The sequence below is a fragment of the Xiphophorus couchianus genome, chromosome 11 (genome assembly GCF_001444195.1).
Source record: "Xiphophorus couchianus chromosome 11, X_couchianus-1.0, whole genome shotgun sequence".
Taxonomy (NCBI): Eukaryota; Metazoa; Chordata; class Actinopteri; order Cyprinodontiformes; family Poeciliidae; genus Xiphophorus; species Xiphophorus couchianus.
The window spans coordinates 20,807,786-20,829,676 of NC_040238.1; the positions used below are offsets into that span (position 1 = coordinate 20,807,786).

At 37.3% G+C, this 21,891-nt stretch overlaps 1 long non-coding RNA gene across 1 annotated transcript; it reads right to left on the reverse strand.

Moving 5' to 3' along the window:
- Positions 1–642: 642 nt before the first annotated feature.
- Positions 643–20,829, reverse strand: LOC114153644 (uncharacterized). Its single transcript, XR_003597364.1, has 3 exons — positions 20,666–20,829; positions 17,794–17,842; positions 643–883 (listed from the first exon to the last, which is right to left on the reverse strand). It is a non-coding gene; the product is annotated as an uncharacterized LOC114153644 (long non-coding RNA).
- Between the last annotated feature and the right edge of the window lie 1,062 nt (positions 20,830–21,891).

Genomic DNA, 21,891 nt, shown 5'->3' on the forward strand with positions numbered 1-21,891 from the left:
GAAGCAAAGGCTGACATGTTCCAAAAATGTGCCCTTTCAAACTAACAGTCACTAATTCCTTATGCAGTTTGGCCACATTTAAAGGAGACATCATGGGAGTGCTTAAGGGAAACCGCACTCATATTTAACTGTATTTATGTAAATCATAGCCAGAGCAAAGTCATTTCTCCAAAACGATGACTGCTTACATTATGTAGATTGCATAAAAGAAAATAAGGGCTCAAAAAAGGTTGTGGTAATTTTGGTGAGGACATCAATGCAGGCAGGATCGGGCAATCGACTCGTCTTTCTGTCCACCTGTTTTTTCTAAACAATATTTAGTTCAAATAACTTGTCTTGTTTAAGATTATTTTGTCATATGTTGTAGAATTCAAAATAGTCTTATTTAATCAATTAAAAAATATTATTGAAGTTCATTTATGTCAGTAATTCACTTGTTGATACACACTTCATATATTAAGACTGATGTGTTCAAGCCTATATTTCTGTTACGCGTCTCCGTGTACAGCAAATGAAAACATGACCTTTCAGACTCGAATTACAGACCAATAAAATGATTACATAAATGTGAGCTTATTGTTTATCAGCTGCTCAAAGGTTCTTGTTTTCAGAAAATGTTAATTTATTGGATATGACTGTACATACTTCTATAATGTCCTTAATTTTGCAGGCAAGATCCCTTTGTATCATATTTCTTAATGGAGCCTTAGATCCAACTGTGTTCTGGTGTGGCGCGTTGCTGTCGGGCGGCCTATCGGTCCTGTGGTTGCGTTGGCTCGGCTGCAGGCACTAAGCTAAGCTTGGGAGGGAACCTCTCTGTCTTGACCTCTCTAAGGTTTGCTCTCCAGGTGGATGGTAATGGACCTTCCCTTCCTTGGATTCTCTGGGAACCAGAATTTGGACAAAGTGGTGCATGAATGATCACTGCTTCTGATCCTGAGCTCAACAGAAAGCCGGTGTAGTAACAAAGTAGGTAGTTCAGGCTTGCTTAAAAGGTCTTAAACATTTAAATTATAGCTTACTCTGGAGGCATTGCAATAGCTCAATCCAAAATAGAAATAAACAGAAATAAAAGCATGAACACAACTGGCTGTTGGGCAATGTTCTTCATCATAAAGATACAAGAGATACAAGAGTATGAAAAGGATTTTACGTTTTCTCGGGTCTCAAATACTGGATTTTATGGATGTAAAAATGGAGTAACTGCTTGGCTGGTGTCAAGGGTGCCAAGCAAACTAATTTTAATAAGGCAGTCAATCAATTTAGTGAGCTCGTCAAATTACTCTGCTTGGAAAGACACATCTAACTGAAGGTCATCAGTATAAAAAATGTAGCTAAAAGACTAAAATATCTAAAATATAAGTCATAATGGGCCAAGCATTGAGCCTTGGGGAACCCCAACAGTTCAGAGCTTTCACAAAGGGTTATTAATAAAGTTGTGTTTAATGTGATATCTGGGGATGGCTGATTTATGCTCACTTAGTTTTTCTGCAAATTATTTTGGATCACAAGCAAAGACCAGAGTGTGACCTGCAGAGTGAGTTGGACCAGATGAATGCAGAAGAAAGTTAAATCATCCAGGACATTTAGGGAATTCTTTTGCGGTTTTAGGAAAAACGTCATCAGTATGAATATTTAAATTGAGATTGACAATTTTACTACGCAGTTTTGTTGTGATCTGTGAGTAAAGTGCACCTGTTCAATTATGGCATGAGTGTGAAAGTATTTTTTAAAATTTTAGACATTTCCAGTTTTTTTTTTAAGGTATCACAAACAAGTCCCTTTAATCCAACATAGACCCTTTAAAAAAACTACAGCTTGCTTGTCCTTAGTCCTTGGAGTCCTTGAGGCTAATCCTCACACAGTCTGAAGGACTTTTTTCTTCCTCTCATATGGTTGGGTAAGCGTTCCTTCTAAAGTGTCCAAGATTTTAAAACTCTCCTAACTGTTTATTTTCTCAGGCGAAGATGTCTTTGTAGGTGTCAGATTTCTGTCAGTGTGACATAGCAGTCATTCCTGTGGAGCAGAACATTTATTGCTGCTGACTGGCTTATGGTTCCCATACATTCATCTCAAAGAAAAAAATTAATAAATTATCCATTACTGTCAAACATGAGATTTTTTGGGGATTTTTTTTAAACCAGTTGCTTGAAAAATTAGAAATGTGTATAAATGTCTTTTCATGCTTGGCAACTGATAATGATTGTAAGTTTAGAGAAGTGTCATGGGACCTTGCAAAGAAATGAGAGCTGAATCATCAATGAGAACAAATTCAGCTTTAAACACGATAGAGTTTAAACCTTTATAAATATTTAGTTGTACCAAGTAAAAAGAAGGGCGAGGGGCGTAACATTACATGTATTTAAGTCAAACTGTCACAGCTCAGTCGTCCCTCAGGGGCAAATTCAGTCAAATAAAATATGTCAGTCACCAGCAATAACCACTAAAGAGTCAGCAAACAAGACTCTTGCTGTTTGTCATGTTACGCGTCATGACAAAAAAATTTTAATAAAGTGATATCATCAGTACAAGAATGGCTGATATTGACAGAAATCCAGATAGATAAAAATTCACCATCTTGTTTATAATCAGGAGTGTGCAAAAGTTTCATGCCTACAGTGAATGGCGACCTGGTTGAGTTCCCCTTTCTGCTACACCAACCACACCTGCACACTAAGAAATAATTTTTTTATTTATATTTTTTACAAATAGAATATGTCAAAAACTCCAAGATTAGTTTCAAATGATCTCTGTTCAAATAATTCAGTCTACGTATTCTAGATATTGAGCAAAAAATGTGAAATAAAATATCCAAAGTTGAGAATCAGTCGCCAGCTGCAGCATCATTAACCCCTACAAAGGATAGATATATTTTATTTAAATCGAAAATAATCCGTACAACACTTGTTTACCTAACAGATTAAAAAAGAATAAATTGTTTGGTACTTATGATGCTCCCCAGATTTTGGTGCCCTGGGAGGTGAGCCATCACCAACATCAGAAACTGTATTAGATTACATCACAGAGTCACATAAAATCCTGATAAGAGTCTAAAGTTGCTGTTAAATATCCCATTGAGGATTTAATAATCCCACAAGAGCTCATTAAACATCACAAAGTGTGTAATAAAATGTCACCTTACAGTGTCCCGTCTAGTAAGTGATAAGTGTGAATATCGTCTTATAAAATAGAGAGAATCTGTTGTATAAAGTTCTGATCTTTGTTTTTATCTATAAAGTTAAGTTTTGTTTATTTAGTTCAAACTGTATTAAATTACTCAAAAGGTTTTGATGAATTTAAATTTAAAAGGTTTTAGTGGTTTCTAGTGAACATACAGGTACATTTAAGAGCCTTTTCATCAAAAACATTGCTTTATTTGTCTCAGTTATGAAATAAACTCTGTAGTGCAACAGAATGTTGGTTTTTGTCATTATTCCAAAATTCACAAGCAGAAATGGTTCAAGACTTTAGAAAGAATCGGTTTGGTGGAGAATCTACAAGAAACACCAAGCTGCTCTTTGTTGCGTTGTCACCACACCTGCTATTCTTATTTCAACATGAAGTGAAAATCTTGAGGCTCAAAGCCCATTGCATAGATCATGCTCTGATAAGGGTTGAGATAAATTATGGTGGACAGCTAAACTTTTCACAATAACCTGAAATCATTAAGTAAAAGTGGATCTTTCAGGGTTGATATTGAGGAATCTGTCTTTACCCCCCATCCCTTAATCCTCCCATTTTTTATTATTGCATACGGTAGACAAACTACAGTGGTGATGAGAAATTCAAATATCTATATGTGCAATATTGGAAATTCTGCTTGAGCATCAGTTGTGTTTTTTTTTCTTTGTGTTGCAGACTGTACAAAGAAAACAAACATAAACTGTAGCATGGAATCAATGTTAGTGGAGAATAGCAGTGCAAATAACAGTATCTAATGATAATATGCACATAAAAACAAAAACATGAGTATGCATTGCAATATTTCATATTCACAAAATAATTAAGCAGTTTAATGTCAATGTCAATTTAACTGTATAACACTTTAAAAACAAGTTTAAAACCGCACCAAAGTGCTGTGCAAAAACAATAACACTATGGAGTAAGTTGATGAAGAGAGAAAGAGACTCAAACTCAAATAACTCAAAGGAAATTTAAAGTATAAAAAGCTCTAATTGTACACAAGTGCAGAAGCATGTGGAGAGAATGCCCAGGCTCTGTGTGTGGATGTTTCTCTGTTTATTATTCTCCAGGAAACTATTTCTCTTTGAATTACATTCACACAACAAGCAGAACCCACTCAGGGTCAGTTCAGTTTAATGTCATGTCCAGATGTGAGTTCTGGTGGACCACTTTTGGATGTCTGCATCCATCCCATAATGTGGCTGACTGTGCAGTAAAAAAAAGGAAAAAAAACTGTAAATAAAGCAGGAACACAGTTATGTCACTTCTTTTTTAGGGTGATGCCTATTTCAGTGACTGACTGTGTGAAGAAAGCTGGCTACCATCAAAACATTTATTAAGCCAAAACATCATTATCGTCTTGTTTTTCTTGAAAACAGTTTTATGTCTACAAACACTGGAGCTCTTTAACTTTCTTATGCTCACCTTCCAAAGAGTAAGCATTATAAATCCACCCGTACATAAATCTTAATGGGAATAAAGCCACGCAGGTGTTTCTAAAGTCTTAAGTGGTCAGCAATCACAGCTGTTAAAAACATGAATTTGGCCAAAGGCTTGTGGAATTACAACATTAAACTCTTCAGTTATGGGGCCAATCCTTGGATTACTACCAAGCAGGACATCTAGGTCAGGGATTCCTCTATTTTTATTCTTCTTTACCTTGACGTTGTCTCAACTATCTATGGTGAGATAAACTGCTGCGACTAACCTTTTAGACCAAAGTCAGATTGGGATTCTGAAAATAATGCTGGTCCTCCCTGGAATTGTCTGGAAAACACTTGAAACTAAATAATAACCCCAAACATACAGCCAATAGTTTGTATGAAAACACATTCAGGCGTCAAAATGGCCCAGTCAAAGTCTAGAGGTAAATCAAATTGAGAACCTGTGGTGCTGCAAACAAATGTCAACACATGACTGAGAGACAATTTTTTTAGTAAACGTATCTCAAAAAGCCTTGCAGCTGTGATTGTAGTGTAAAGTGGTTCTACAAAGTATCGACTCTGGTGGGTTGATTACAAAAGCACGGCATTCAAGTTTTCATTTATCCAACAAAAACTATGTATGTCACAATTATGAAACATTCTGAGACGATTTAACACATAAAAATTTTATAAAACGACTTAAATTTGTTGGTTGCGATGCGAATAAAATGAGGAAAAGTTCAAGGGAATATTTTTAATTAGTGCAGATGAAAGAATAGCAGCCTCAGTTGAATATCAGCACAGGAAGAAATTAAAATGGTTAATCTCACTAAGGTTACCACATATACTGGGTCTGATGCATCCACAGACGGCACTCCATACATCATTTATCCCATTTGCAGTAAAATCTGCAATGCATCAGCGCTCATTTGCCATTTGTCCTATCTCTGCTCAGTGAGAATAAATTCATTTCACTTTAAAACGATGTTACAGTACTGTAACATCGTCTTATTTTACTCCTGTTCGACAAATAAAGGAAGGAAACACCTCTTTAGCACTCTGCTAAAGATATTTGAGGTTTCGTGAACTGGTTGGCTTCATGCTGTTTGCTCGTAGCCTTGGATGTTTAATTTCATGGATTTCTCAGTTTTTCCACTAGAAGAAGGTCTAACCTTGGCATTGTGCCTCTTGGAAGCCTTGCTTTTCTTCCCTCCTCTCCCACACGTTCCTGCTCTTATGTGCACCCTCCCTCAGCTCAAAGGGGGAGGGGAGGAGCGGTTCTTTCTATTTAATAATTACAGTTAAAGTAATACTAAATTGTATGCGTGAATCTGAGATGACATGCTGCTTTTCCTCTTCAAATGAGTCGGTTGTAGGCCTTTGCACGGATGAACTGTGACAATACAAGATCAAGACTCAACACAAAGCGTCGCAGTAGCGTGCAGACATGTTGAGGGGGGGAAAAAAGAAGAAAAAAGAAAAGAAAACTCCTTGGAGCAGGTGCTAGATGTTGCTGTCGGCGGTTATATCAAGGACATTTTTGTCTGGCAGCCGGTCATGGCCATCGTGTTTGCTCTCATTGGAATAAAAGTGAGGCCTTCAAGAGGATAGACTTAAACAGAGAATTACCTAAGATGCATCATGCCGGATTTAATACTATTGTGAAGATCTGAAGCAGATGGAGGGTCACTCCAAACCTGCTTGTGCCAAAATTAAATGAACACATTGCTGATGTCATTGTTGGACCACAAAAATGATAAAACCGGCGTTTCCTCAATGTGGTGGTGTTAAAAATAAAAATTATGTCATAATTATTATGTAACTTTGAGAAGGGGTTTCCTTTAAAAACATGATCTAAGCTAGCCCATACAGTATGTATATATATTGGTATAAATGCATACGTTTAAAGTAACAAGAACATAAGTAACATTTAAAAAAGTATTTGTGCGCTTAGAGGACTCATTCGCATTTTTCCCCCAATATTTAATTTTAAAGCAAACTAATATTAATATCAAAAAGATAAATTTAGCAAATACAAAACTGTTTTCAAATGCTAAATTCATTTATTAAGCTAACCAATCTGTTCCAGTTTGAAAATTGTTTTGTTAAAATATGAGAGAACTTTGATCAAATTTTTAGCACCATTTCATTAACACCCAGCTCTGATGACCTCCTGATCTGAAAAACCAAACAAACACACACAAAAAAAAGAAATTACTTAAGTAGAACCTGTCAGACAGCGTGAAGTAGGTTTAAATCAATAAATGGATGAGAAACAAGACCACTGAGTCTTGGGAAGGGTTGCAAAATCATTTCTAAGGCTGTGAGAATACACCAAAGTATAGCGAGAGCCGTTATTTTCCATACAGGTGGAAGAACCATGGCACAGTGGTGAACCATCCCATGACAAGTTAATCCAAGAGTGTGTTGATGACTCATCCGAGAGGTCAAAAAAACAACCCAGAAGAACATCTAAATTACTGCAGCTTCACTTGTCTAATTCAAGGTTGATGTTCACGATTCACTGACAAGAAAGAGACCAGACAAAAATGGCAGCCATGTGAGAGTTCAAAAGCCAAAATCCCTCCTGAGCAACGACGACGGCTTGTCTCACATTTGTCAACATCTTGATGATCCCAAAGATTAACTCTTTGGAAGGTGAGCATTCAGCTAACAGCATTGCAGACAGAAAAAAACATAACAATCAAACAAAGTGATAGTAGTGTGATGATGTGGGGCTGCTTCAATATGTTAGAAACTGGACAATTTGCTGTAACTGATCAAATACTGAAATCCTGAAGGAGATTAGCTTGTAGCTGTAAGCTCAAGCACGCTTGGATAATTCTGATGGATAATGATTTGAACCCATATCAGAGCCTGAATGACTACTGCCGGCTATTCTCAAGTTTCATTTCTCTAAGTTTTTATTTGTTGTTTTTTCACACCAAAATTAATCTGCTTTTAATACAAGCAATTCAAGCTTATCTACAGTCAACGTTGCAAATAACTTTGTTTTTCTATTGTGCAGTTTGGTTATGTCTAATAGAACCGTTTACTGCAAATTCATATTGTTATGACCCCCGTCAGACCTCAATAATACATCCTTGTTGTTATGATTTGGCTCAAAACGCCACAAAAAAACATACACTTTTTTTTTATGAAATACAGTTTTGGTGAAAATTAAACATTTTGTAACGTTGAGATTATAAACGTTTTGTATGGAGATAAAATAGAAACATCATAATAGGAGAGCACAGACCTTTAAAGGGCGAGGGACTTACTGAACTCCTAGGTGTTACAAATAACACTCAAAGTGTTGCAGAAAGAAACACATCTGAAATTCCAAACCTTACCACAAAAATAAACAAAAAGCCTCAACAATATGACACGACACCTTTCTGGATTCAGAATAGTGGAAAACAAACAGATTTGTTGAGAAGACAGCATAAAACGTTGGATTTTGATAGATTTTGATACAGAACTTAAATAATAGATGTGGCATACACAGAATTGTAAAACAAAATGCCAAACCTTTTCAGCTGACCTTGTAGTATTTTTTTTTTTTTATATATATATATATATAATTCCTAAGATCAGCACTGACGTCTAACTCGCCACCTAGTGTTCAACAGTGGTACATAACCAAGATAATTGTTTCAACAGGATCAAAACATTTGCATTTACAGGCTGTAAGATTTATAGAATTCAGAAATGCCATCTAATGTGTAAATAGGCACATAATGCCTTAGCAGTGATATCAAATGACAAGTTAAGGTTCTAGTTATTCACATCTGTACGAGGAATGACTGGAATGACTGTACATCATAAAACATTTGTGATTTTTTAAAAGCCAAGACTAGATCCACATGTTAGAATTCATTGCTTTATTTTCTGCCGTCCACACATTATTTTAGAAATAGGTTTAAATACGTGCATGTACACTGCCTAATATACTGGATATTTGGATCTCCCGCATATTTGGATTTCACTTTGTAACGTTCACCTCAACTCAGCTATTTATTTGAGCCAACTGTATGTTTTTGGCATAATCCGGACAACTTTTCTTGCCAGAATTTTTCATTTATTTTGGTTGGTTTTCTTCCACGGTCTTTAAAGCTGCAGCATAGCATTTACAAAAAATATGTTTGACATATTTGTTAAAAACCGTCACTATGTTGTGACAGTGTAGCTTCAGACGTATTGACAGTTGTTTTGAATGTCCTCCAATGCTTTCCTTACACAGAAATTGTGCCTTTCAAATTCTTTTGTAATGGATTTGAGCCTTTTACCAAACTGATGAACTGCTACAGTCTTCGAAAAGCTCTTTTGATCTTACCATAGCGTTCACATCAACTCAATCGCCTGAGGAACCCCAGAATATATCAGCAGCTTAAATAGAACAAGCATGGACAATAAATGATGCAATACACCTTGGTGTGAAATTACTTTTTTGATGTGCGAATGAATGTGAAGGTTCCCTAATTTGTTCTTCCCTAAAACTTTGTTTTTATTGTTTTATGATTATTTGGCCTTTTCAGTATTAAGATTAAATATCCATACGTCCAACTATGTTGATGTTGGAGAGTGTTATTTTTTCACATCACTATCTATCTGTGCTTAAGGCTTGTATTAGAGAAAATCCACAGGATTGTTTTTTTTTTCCCCCACAAATTCCTGCAACTAAAAACACAAACGTTTAGGCAAATCATTAAACCCAGCAAAACAACTGTGACATTCACATACAGTTAGTGATTTTAGCCAGAGCTGTGGTTGCCGAGAGGACAAATCTGTTTTGAAGGGGACAATTTCCTTCAGGCGAGTTGAAGTCACAGATGCAAGGCCCGTGACTTCAGTGCCTGACACTGGTTTAAGTCAGAATTGAAGCTGGTTTTGTTTTTATACAAAACCAAAACCATTGGCCCTACAGAAGCTGCTAATCCAGAAACCAGAGATGCACCAAGCCTGAGTCAGAAACAAGACGAAACCGCCATGGCAAACACAATATGGCTTGACGAGATGATAAAAGGAAAAAAAAAAAAAAAAGTATGCACGAAAGTGGGCTATTATGCAAAAAGCTGCTTGAACTAAGTGATGAGTAACAGGTAGAAACAAGATGTCAACAAAAAGGTACTGGGGACATCTAGGGGCAATAACAGGTATCAGAGGAAGAAAATGAGAGAAAGAGAGAGTGCAACTGACAAAGCTATCATTCAAATGCTCTCTTTTCTGAGAGCATTTGCTTGTGGAAAACTTTCATAACTCATTTCAAGGTGTCTACCAGATGTGTATTTTGACTTCAGATGTCAGAGAATATATTTCCTTTTTCAGTAAAGTTTAAAAACAACATTATTGGGCTTACATTTTCCAGATCTTTATACATATAAATGTAATGCAGGTTTCGATTTACAACAAAACATTGCTGACTGGCTGGGGTAAAAGGAGTTCACATCTACTGTAGTCCTTGGTTTGCTCGAAGGAAGCTGAAATATGCTAGGCAATGAACTGTAAGAATGAAATTTAAAATTTCAATACTTCAGCTCTCAGTTTTGTTTTCTTGTAAGCAATCAGAAGTTTCTCCGGAAAGACAGCAGAAGCCGCTCTAAGTTTTAATTTGAATCAATGAAAAATGATTTATTACTTCTTGAAATTACTTTTTTAAGGAGAGGTAAAAGAGATTATCAACTAATGAAGTCTTCACCCTTAAAGATATTAAAATGTCTTTCATACCAAAGTCAAACACAAAATTAATTTTGAGAGAAAATAAAACACCGGGAGGTTAAGTATTTCAATGGGCTGTTTCATAAAATTTAACACAGGAGCTAGAAGTAAGATTTGGACATTTTAAAGGGACAGTTTGGGATTTTTTTATGTAAGGTTCTGTTAAAAGGTTATAAAAAGTTAGTATCTTGCTAGAAGTAGATAAATCTCTGTCTTCATTTAGTGTAAACCCAGATAAGCTGGTCTTGGCAGTTGAAGCTAAAGACTAGTCCAAAAGAGGTTAAGACCAAAGTGGACTTCAACTGTCTTAAAACAAATCCAATTTCAAAAACATCATCACAACAGTTCTTAAAAAGTAATTAAAATCAAATGGTATAAGAGGCCAAAATATTACTGTGGTTAATGTGAAATCTATCCTACTACTTTTATATCAGACATTTACCAGAAAGGCTTTCTATGCAATGTTTTCAGTGTTTTCAGTATGTTTCAGCAGGATACTCCAAGTTTCATTTCCAGTTTAAATCATAATCAGCATCTGTGTAAATAGCCACCCAACACAAATTTGACAGGCATTTACACGATCATATAAAAGCATCTGTGTAAACCGCTGTAATATTTGTCTATCTTTTATTAACAAAATGAGATTATTGATCCCAAAAACTGAAGAAAGCACCAAATATAGTAAATACACAGTCAAAAATTTTATACAATGTGCAGACATTTAAGATACATGAATACTAGCTTGTTTTTTCTTTATTATTGCTCTTCTTAATTGGTTTTGGTGAATGAACAAATCCATCTTGAGCAAGTGGCTCAGCCTAGCACAGTCTGTGCTAGTTGTTTTGAGAAATGCAGTAGCTGCTGTGCAAATATTAATGTTGCTGTGAAAAATGCACCAAAGTGAAATAAATCTTAATATGCATAATATGTTTGGTGTGCCACAAGCAGAAAGGGGAATATGTACCTTCAATGTCGGTTTTCTATATTATTAATATTTAATAAACTAAAAAGTCTGAAAATTGGTACTTATACATGTGAACATTTTATTATAACATAAGATGCATGCGAAATTATTTTCATCATGTTAAATGTATATATTTTTTTCTTTACATTATTTGTAATTTATATTTTTACTTCATGACCGTGTGTTGAAAACATTAATTTATTTTATTTCTCCATCTTGCAATTCAAAATCATTCTTCTTACGAAAAAGTCAATCAGTGATTTGATTCATAAGGCGGTTGATGCTGAATTGTTGTGCAGATTAAATCAGTGAGATGTTGGGGTTTTTTTTAATAATAATTCATGATGAACTTCTGTACAGGAAGTAAAAAAATTCTAAATATATTTGTATTCATGTATTTTATCATGCATGTGGTTAGTATTTTTATTTGATTCCCCAATTTAATTACATCATCAAGTAAAAGAGGTCTTAAAAATAGGGGGCAGTATTAATCTTCTTTTGAAGACAAATATTTTAGCTACAAAATGTTAGAGATATCGGGGCCAAGCTCAGATTATCTTGTCTAGCATATTACATTTACCACCAAAAGACGTACATTAGCTTGCTGACTTTAGAAATATTAATAATCATCTATCCTAACTGAAGACACCAAAACTTTTACCTACTGTGGTACAGCAGCCTCGCTTCTGTCAGACCGCCCCAGGCAGCTCTGGCTACAATCTAGTTGCTTGCCATCATCAGCGTGTAAATGTGTGCTTGAATGGCAACAACAGGTTTTATGTAAACCGTCTGGGTGTCCTTTCAGCTCTAAGTAAGTCTGAGGTCATTTCACTTCATTACTGGAAATAATAAATGGTAATTTGCTTGTAACATTTTAACATAATCACCTTAAAAATCTTCAAAAATCCTTCAAAGTAAATTTCCTTCCGTGTAATTTTGTTCATCCCTGTCCCTGTTCCTACAAGAAACATAAACATAGATGTGTCAAGTGTGCCGTTAAATCTTTCGAGTGAATCAGTAGCCAGTGTTTGACATAGTTTTCCTCTACTCTGATGTCTACGGCCCAAAAGCTGAGGCAGAGCTGATGGAAACAAATAAAGCAGCTGTCACATTGAGGAGGGAGAGATGTGGCTTCAGGCATTAAGATTGAATTTTTAGAATAATCTCAACTGCAGGAGGTCAAAGACTATTAATCTTCCTCATAGTCATTCCACTTTGCAGAGGAATAACGAAAACAGTTGAATGAGTAACTTCTTTCTTTCTAGCAGTTGACATCTTTGTTTCCAGATCACTCTTCTTGTGAGGTTTAGGCTTAACATACAGATTACGGTCACTTGTCAGGTCAGGTCCCCATGGATGGGAAAAATATCTCTACTGGTTCCTTGCCAGTGTCATGCAAAATTTGCATAACTGAGTCAATTTATTACTGCTGTAATGTATGTTAACACATTGCTTTTATATCTCAACCTTATTATGCTGTGACTTTGAACCTTTGACTTTTGTCAGTGGCTTGTGATTTCCTTCCACAAGCTTCTAATGCTAGTTAGCTGGAGTTCTGGCCCTTTCCTCCTGACAGAACTGAGTCAAGTTTGTACCCGTCTCCTTCTTGAGCAATATGGTGGTTGGACGTTCCCATCACATCTATACATTTAAGTGTTTGAACAGATTAAAATGGCATATCTTAGCATCTGGAAATTGTTGCCAAGAAAGAATCAGACTTGTGCATCTCGATAGTTCTTTTCCTGATATCTTTGCAGATCCCCTTCACCCTCCCATTCCCATCATGTTAAACAAGAAAACAATGTGTTTCAGATGTGGCTTTAAAATACTTCCATTTTGTGCCTCCAATGAGCTCAAATGTGCCCGTTAACCTATCAGAAGTCTTCAAAGTTATGACATCATCATCTGGACTTTCCCCCATTGCTTAAAGAGATAGAAATTTACATACAGAAGGATTACTGATTTTTAAGACATCTGATATATTATTTGTAATTTTTGAGGCATGTAGCAAATAAAATTAATTTGAGGAATTCTAACCAACCTAAAACAAGAGAAGTTTGGAATGGCTCAGCTTCAGACAGTGGGAAAAAAAAGTACTACGTGTCTTTTTATTCGATCTATGTAAACTTCTGGTTTTAACTGGAGATTTAACAAGCTGGCAAAAGCATTTCTCCGATTTTGGTCCAACTTGATATGATAGCATCACCCACTTTCTGTAAGTTTCTGTAGATTTCTTTACTGCACTTCACTTCCAGAGTTGCTCTGTTGGGTTTTGGTGACTGTGTTGTTGTGTTTAAGGCGATTAGGGCATAATAAAACGAAGAGATGGGTACACCGGGGTGATAACGGGATGAATGTGGTCAGTAGAAATATCTTAGTAGGCTGCAGCATTCACACAATGTTTGCTTGATGTTAAAGGGATCAAAACAATATTTCCCACACAGTTATTGACACCAGGCAGGATGAGTCCATGTTTTTATCTGAACGTTACAGCTGAAACAGAGACTCACTGAAGAAAGCAAGATTTTTCCAATCTGTGATTGTCCAATTATGGTGAGCTTATGTGAACTGTGTCCTGAGTTACTCATCCTCAGATAGCAGGAGCGGTATCCGGTGTGGTCTTCTGCTGCTGTTGCCCATCTAAGGCTCAGTAGGCCACAGTTTGAGAAGTGGTGTTCTGCCCATGTTGTAACAAGTGGTTAGTTGAGCTGTTGTTCACTTTCCATCAAATTGAACCAATCTGTCCCAAACCAGTTCTCCTCTGACAACAAAACATTTTCTTCCACTGAAGCGTAGCTCACTAGGAATGTTGTCAGTTTTAGATGACCCTCTGTGAACTTGAGAGACGGTTGTTTTTGAGAATCCCAGTACGTCTGGAGCCTTTGAATACTCACACCTTCCCATCTGGCACCAACTACCAACTAGTCACTTAAACTCTTATCAGATTTGAAGCTCAATGTTTTTTCAGGGTTGAGGCCTGCATCCCGATGACTTAGATTTGGACAATTGAAAACGAGGGCCTGCACAATCTGCTGGTAAAACAGGTGAGTCCGTTTTTATCTTGTCTTTCTATAAGGAGATAAGCTTAAAAAGGCTAAGTGTTCTGCGACAGACTGGCGACCTGTCCGGGGTGTACCCCGCCTCTCGCCCGGAACGTAGCTGGAGATAGGCACCAGCAACCCTCCCGACCCCATTAGGGACAAGGGTGAACAGAAAATGGATGGATGGATGGAAGGCTAAGTGTTCTTGCAAACTGCCAGGTAGCCACTCCCCTCTGCTGCACCTTTCTGTGGCATCTCTGCTTGTTAGTGATAAGAACTAACAAGGACTCAATCTCTAAGTAATCAGAGAGTGCAAGTAATTTTGGTGTGACAGACCTGTTTGAAAAAGTGCCACAGCATGAGAAGCAAACAGTGCTGATAGCACATGTAAATTCAGAAATGTGCAAAAGTTTTCTACAAACTGAAGGACAGCCGGTAAGCCTCACAAAGCTGTTGCTAATTTCCTGAATCTCATTGGAGCAGCACATGGACTCTGATTGATTGTTGTACTGAGCAGTTTTAATATTATTGAAATCAAGCGAGTAACTTTAAAAAAATAAAATACACATGGTGTTTATAGTTTATGGTAGAAAGTGAAAAAGAATAAGTGTTAAATAGAATTTTGACTATAAAAATATATTTAACAAAATGTTGATAAATGGTGTTGAATTTTACTATAAAATATTTGCTATTTATTATACTTTTGAAATAACTGGCTTAAAGGGGTTGAAATCTGGTTATTTCACAATGTATTTATCTTGTTAATTTTAGAATGTAATAGATGTGTTTCTGTTTCTTTTGAGGTTTTTCACTTAAGTGGGAGAAAGGCTAAATCACTATGGTGACCATCATACAAAAATTAAAGATGGATCAGCTAAATTGAAGGCTCTTTGAATGAAATCCAGTTAAAAGTTTCATAATAGAGACTATCCCTTTCAGTTGGGGAATCGCACAGTAAAGCAAACCTGACAAAACTTGACACTAAGTATTAACAATGACATTGAGCATTTCCTTATGGCCAAACATTGACTGGGCAATTCAGTTGATTCCACTTTTGACTGGTAAAGCCAGAATTGCATATGCATATGGATGTATCAATAGACTGATTATAATAATGCTGCTATTTTACATAAATATTAAAAACAGTGACACCTGTGGTCAGTAGCTACACTCTCAATGTGGAACCAAATGAGTCACCCAAGGAGCTTTATGTGAGACTCAAAGAGCTTTATGGGAAATGTGTCCCGCCTTGAGCTAAGACTGTTGAAGAAATTAATGAAGTCATAATTCTTGAACAGTATTTGCGAATGTTGTCTCCAGAACTCCAAGTTTCGATTAAGGAATGAAACCTAAAAAGATTAAGAAGAGGCAGTTTCCTTGGCAGATGCATTTGTGGCAGCCTGTAGGAAGAACCAATCATGTGCTTTAAAAGCAGCACAAAGGGATTTCACTGCGACTCCAGGTGACACCAGTCCAACTGGAAAGATGAGCAATCAGTCTAAAAAGGAGAAATGTTTTTTGCCCTCAGCTAAACAAAATCTCTGCAAAAAAAGCATCTCTATTTGTGGGGGACAAACTCTCGCCGATGTCTTTAGTACCCAGAGAGGGGCAAATATTAAAAAGACAAAAACAGTCATTGGTGCAGACCAATGAGGAGAGCGATGTGCAGAGGCTCAAAGCCTTGATTGGTACAGGAGACACCCAGTCACTTGTACACTGACGGTATGTTTCACCACTTAAAATTTACACCTCAGAAACCCATCTGCTGTGTTCATGTAAATGAAAAGCATTATCCAACAGCAGACATCTCTCTGAGAGCACAAGAACTTGTTTACCTGATAAATGTGGGTGTCATTTAGCACCAAGAGACCCTTTTCTCTTGTCTTGGAAAATGATCTTCAAATTTCCACTAACTAGCTGTACCTAAAATGTGCAATGTTGTCTTGATATGTTCCCAGTCAAAGGCCTCAAGAGAAGATGATCCCAGCCTAAAAGCATTACCGTTTTATGAGACTGCGATTGAAGAGGATCCAACCAAAGCACAGAAGTCTCGTATGGCAGCGCAAACAAGACAAATTCAGACACGCAACAGCATCTTCTGTGTTGCCTGAACCTGACGTACTGCTAGGCTTTGACACTTCTAATAATATTGTTTCACTGCAGCACCAGGATAGAGGCTTGGCTGACTTTATCAAAAGAGCTGAAGAGGGTGGAACCGCAAAGTAATTTTGGATGCAAAATGGCATCTTTTATAGGAAACAGGGAGCAGTAAAACAGCTTGTAGTACCCAGAACAGCAGAGAAACTGTTTTAACTTTGGACCATTCAATTCCCTGGGCTGGTCACCTGGGGAAACATAAAACAATAGCCTGTGTCCAACAGTGTTTCTACTGGACTGGATTACATAAAGATGGTGCCAATTTTTGCAGGAGTTGCCCTCAATGCCAAAAAATGTCAGCCAGGTTTGTAGTAATTGCTCTTGCCAACCCAGGCCTGGGTCAAATATTGACTAATTCAGTCCATGGGTTGACACAGGAGAAGAGGGAGGGGCGTTGGGTTCTACCCAGCATGCAGGGTTAAGTCTTCAACCCAATTAATTGATTAAAGTGACATATTTCTTCACTTTAAAGGGACCTCTAATGCAAAATTTACTATTTTTTTGCCCGTTTTTATACTTTAACTGCCCCTAAAAAATTTTTTAAAAAAACATAAAAAATAAAATTAAAAAAGTCAAGTAAGTCAAAAAAATAAAATTCCTGACTGCTGTAAGGCACGATCAACGGGCACTGTGCCATTGCCTAGCAACCCTAGCCCTTCACCTAGCAACCCAAGCGGAGCTCCAGTACATTTGGTAAACTGCTTTCACTCTTATACAATGGCTTTTTGAATAGCCAATTGTTTTGTTGGTGACTTGCCATCCAGACACTGCTGTTGATTCTTGTTGGTTGTGCAGAAGGTTCTACTTCTTGTGCTTTTTTTTTTTTTGTCTGATTCAGGTCAAAGATTTAAGGTTGCACAATTACGCATTTGTTTTACAGCCATTTTCTCATCAGAGTGTAAACGTTGAGTTGGGGGGTTGTCCAGAGCACCTGAGGCTCTGAAACAGCTCAGGGAAACTTAGCTGTTTCCCTATGCAAAACAGATAAGTTTTTGCAAAACGGCTAAGATTATGCAAAAAAAAAAAAAAAAAAAAATGTTTAGAGCCACAAATGAGTGTCAACACAACATCCGTTGATTATCATAAATCTTATCTGCAGGTGACACCACCTGCAGATGGTGGTGTTCTATCTGCAAATCACTTCCTTAGCAGAAGTGATCTGATCATCCCTTTCCTGATAGTTAAAATGTTTGGTAAATGAAACAATACCTCAGAACGTAATTGTAGCACATCAACTTCAGCAAACCTTTGAGTGTGAAACAGCAGTCTTCAGTAGCTAGTTCAGAACAGTTTTAACTTCACTCACATGTGGTCTCCTCTGCTTGGCAGTTGAACTGCAGTTCGTGGCATTTAGCCTGTGTATAAAAAAAAAAAATCCAAGATGAGTCATTTATCCTTGTTTTGTTTATAGTGTCGTTGTGACTGCACCATGAGTCAAGTTGTTTTTAATCATAGAACGTATATTTAGACTATGTTTGTAAGTGTGGTCACGTTTAACCCATTTATTACCCTCAAGTCATCTCAGATGTAAATTTGTTTTTGCCCTTTTATCTAGTATTGCACAGTCAAAAATCCACAGTAATACTCAATAAGTGTCAAATACTGAAACCTGGCAAAAGCACTCACGGCACATATTTTTGATAATGCTACAGCCGTAAAACCCAAATAAATTCAGGTTGCATATATACACACAATTTTGCCCACAAGGGAGTCAACCCACCATAAAGTTGCTCTTTAATTAAATCCTAATTTAGTTTAAGCACATCAGCTGACAATCTTTAATCATGTAAATTAAATAAATCTTTGCAGCTCTTTCAGTTACTTATCTGCAGGACAGTCAGAGAAAAAAACGTTAAAAGCTGCAGCATCAGAGTCTTTGCACCATTTCCCATCCATAAACAAAATAAATAAAAGTATGGGGCAGCAAACCACAACCCGGGTAACTTGATAGTTCTGAGAGTTGGACTATGAAGCTTCAGTTAGTATTCTTACATAGAGTGACTTGCAAAAGTATTCATACCAATTCAACTTCTCCATATTGTGCCACATTACAACCACAAACATATATTTCACTGGAATTTTGTGTAAAAGACCAACACAAAGTGGTATACAGTTGTGAAGTAGAAAATTATACATGATTACATTTTTTATTTTACAAATAAAAAAACTGAAACATTTGTTGTGCAAATAAATTCAGAGTCCATCTGTGTGTAATCTATTAATAGTACAAATGCAGCGCCCTGTGATGGCCTCAATGAGAATACTGGGGCGCAAACAGCATCAAGAAGTTCAAGGAACACATCAGACTGGTCAGGAAGTTGAAAGCAGGCTCAGGCTATAAAAAGATTTCCCCAACCTTTGAACATCTCACGTAGCACTGCTCAAGTCATCTTCCAGAAATGGAAAGAGAATGACACAACGGTAAACCTACCAAGACAAGGTCGTCCACCTAACCTCACAAGCCCAACATGGAGAGCACCGATCAGAGAGAACACGGTGGCTCTGGACCAAATGCAGAGATCCACAGCTCAGGTAAACCTGAATCTGTCCACAGGACAACTATTAGTTGTGCACTGCACAAATGTGGTTTTATGAAAGAGTAGCAAGTGGCCATTTGCCAGAGGCCATATTAGACACAGGAAACGTGGAAGAAAGAGCTTTGGTCAGACGAGACCAAAATGTAACTTTTTGGGCAAAATGCAAAACGCTATATGTGGTGGAGAACCAACACTGCACATCACCACTCTGAACACACCATCCCCACTGTCAAACATGGTGGTGGCAGTATCATGCTCTGTAAGTGCTTTTTTTCAACAGGGACAGGGAGAAGGTGAGAGTTGGTGGGAAGATGGATGGAGTGAAATACAGGGCAATCTTTGAGGAAAACCTGTTGGAGTTTGAGAATGGGGCAGAGGTTCAGCTTTCAGCTGGACAACTACTCTAAACATAACAGGAGCAGTTGGGAGCATTGCCATGGCAACTGGTGAGCCTTGATCGATAAGATTACTCAGCTTTACAAATATGCAATTTATGTGCAATGTGGATATGGAGTGGAATGGGTTTCCTCTACCCTGACTATTGTTGAAGGTATAGTGCTATTGAATGGATGACTGTGTGAGACTGTCTGCAATGCTGAGGAAGAGGGAGAAGCTAATGGTGGCTAATAGCCATTGTCGCTGCTCGCTCAGGATGGACAGACTGTCTGCAGAGCATTGTTGCTATAAAAGTCTCCAACAACACAGCAAAACAAAATCTCTGGAAAAAAAAACATCTCTATTTGTGTGGATAAACTCTCTCAGATGTGTTTAGTACCCAGAGAGGGCCAAGTATTAAACAGGCAAGAAGACAGAAATAGCCAGAGGCGGAGTTGTGCTTTCAGATGGTTGTTTGCACTTTAATGACTGGATGTTTACTTATCTCTATTCCAGTATGGTTCCTGTTCGAGTCAGTTGACTCTTGTGAAACCTCTTATCACATCAAAAATAATTAATTCTGTGATGTCCTGTCAGTTCACATAGTTTATTGAATTTAAATAACTACATTTTCTTATAGCAGACTATGAGAAGGTGATAAAACATGACATCATCTGTGAAAGCAGAATTGAAACATCCCTAGAGAAAACAAATGATAAAGGAGTAAAATGACATGCATTCAAAACCTCTTGGCTGTGCATTTTTGTTTATATTTGGAATATCACATGTACAGCTATGAACAATATGACATTATTCTGCAATGGTGTTCAGATTTAACATTGGAGATGTTAAATCTGTTGGAGATTATTGGAGATTATAAATTGCTGGATCCTATTTTATCCCAAAAGTTAAAGGAATGTGTTGTCAACAAGCTGACAAAACTTTTGTATTTAAACATTTTATTACTTTAGTAACACCTGCAACTGTAGTTGAACTGCTACGAATGAACTACTATTAATTATTTTGAAAACTGATAAAACGTTTCATACATTTGATGAAGCATTTAATAGATTTTAGTCACTAAAAACTTTCACATTACTACATTCTATAAGATGCTGACTTATTTCAAAAGTGTATATTAAGTCCCTGTTGAAGTTCATCACTTGCCACATTTCCATCAGTGTTTTAAAAGTGGGTAAATCACAGAGGTCACTACTTTCGCCTCAAGCCAACATTATAAAAGAAGGATGGAAGTGGTTTACTCACGTCTTCTAAAATGAGAAGGATTCCGACCAGCATTCCCTCTGGACCTCGGTGAGATCCTCTTCTGACCAACGCGCTCCGGTTCAAACTGAAAAGCCCTAACGTTACTCGATAACACAATGAGCTCTTTGCACCTGCCGCGCTGACGTCACAACCGCATGCGCAAATGCGGCTCTCTTTTTTCCGCTTTGGGTTACCACGGCAGCTGGACAAGACAAAGTTCAGATGCAAATAAAACAATACTATGCACTTTGTTGTCTTCCTAATATAATGGGCTTTTAAGTTTTCATGGATTTCCAAGTGGTCCTGAATTAAGAAGACGGTGGCTTGTAAATATTTGTCGCTACCTGTTAAAGCTAACGCCGCACAGCAAAGTTTACAGCCTTCACTTCACTCCGGATCAGCTTCTTCAGCCTAAAGAAGAAGGTAAAGGAGCCTCCTGTGTTATTTCCATGGAATCACTTCTGTATTCAGCCTGAAAGAGAGTTTACGGGAACGAGAGAGCAGACCAGAGCCAGACAGCCGAGCTACTGATCCGCCTGAACACACTGCTGTAAACACCGTCCTGCTTCACAAGAAGCATGCAAAACTAATAAAGCGAAGTAACACGGAAACCTTAAGGAACACGGCCATATTTTTCTAAAAGCAACAACTTTGAACCCGAACAGTCAGCTGAACTAGAACTCCGACACCAGAGCTGCTCTACTGTTAAGCTATGGGCTTGTTGTTCCTCAGGCTTCAGAAGCAAAAAGCCTGAACCGTAAAATCCCCCCGTTACTTGGTCTCTGACACTAACGACAATAAATGTATGTAATATACTTGAAAACAAGGTAAAAACATTGTCCGTTAGAATGGATGAAAAATGTTTAGATACTTAAATAGCACATTTTTACTAGACAAATGTCAGAGAATATTGCCTACTAGCATAAGCTAAAGCTAATGTTAGCCACAAAGTTTAAAGAAAGTAAAACTCACCTTTGTATCTGTGAACGTATAAGGAGGCAAACATCTTAAAACCTTTCTCCAGCTACTTGTTGGGGCTTCGGATCGATGTACATCATTAATTGTTACCTTGGACAAGCCCTGCAAACACCCAGTGTAAAGAGCCTTTTTCAATAGATCGGAAACGATTGAGCCGCTTTTTCCCCAGCTGAGGTGCAAAGAACCCATTACAGTTAGCATGTTATTTACCCAGAATGCATTGCTGTGTAAACCGAATGCCGCTGCTG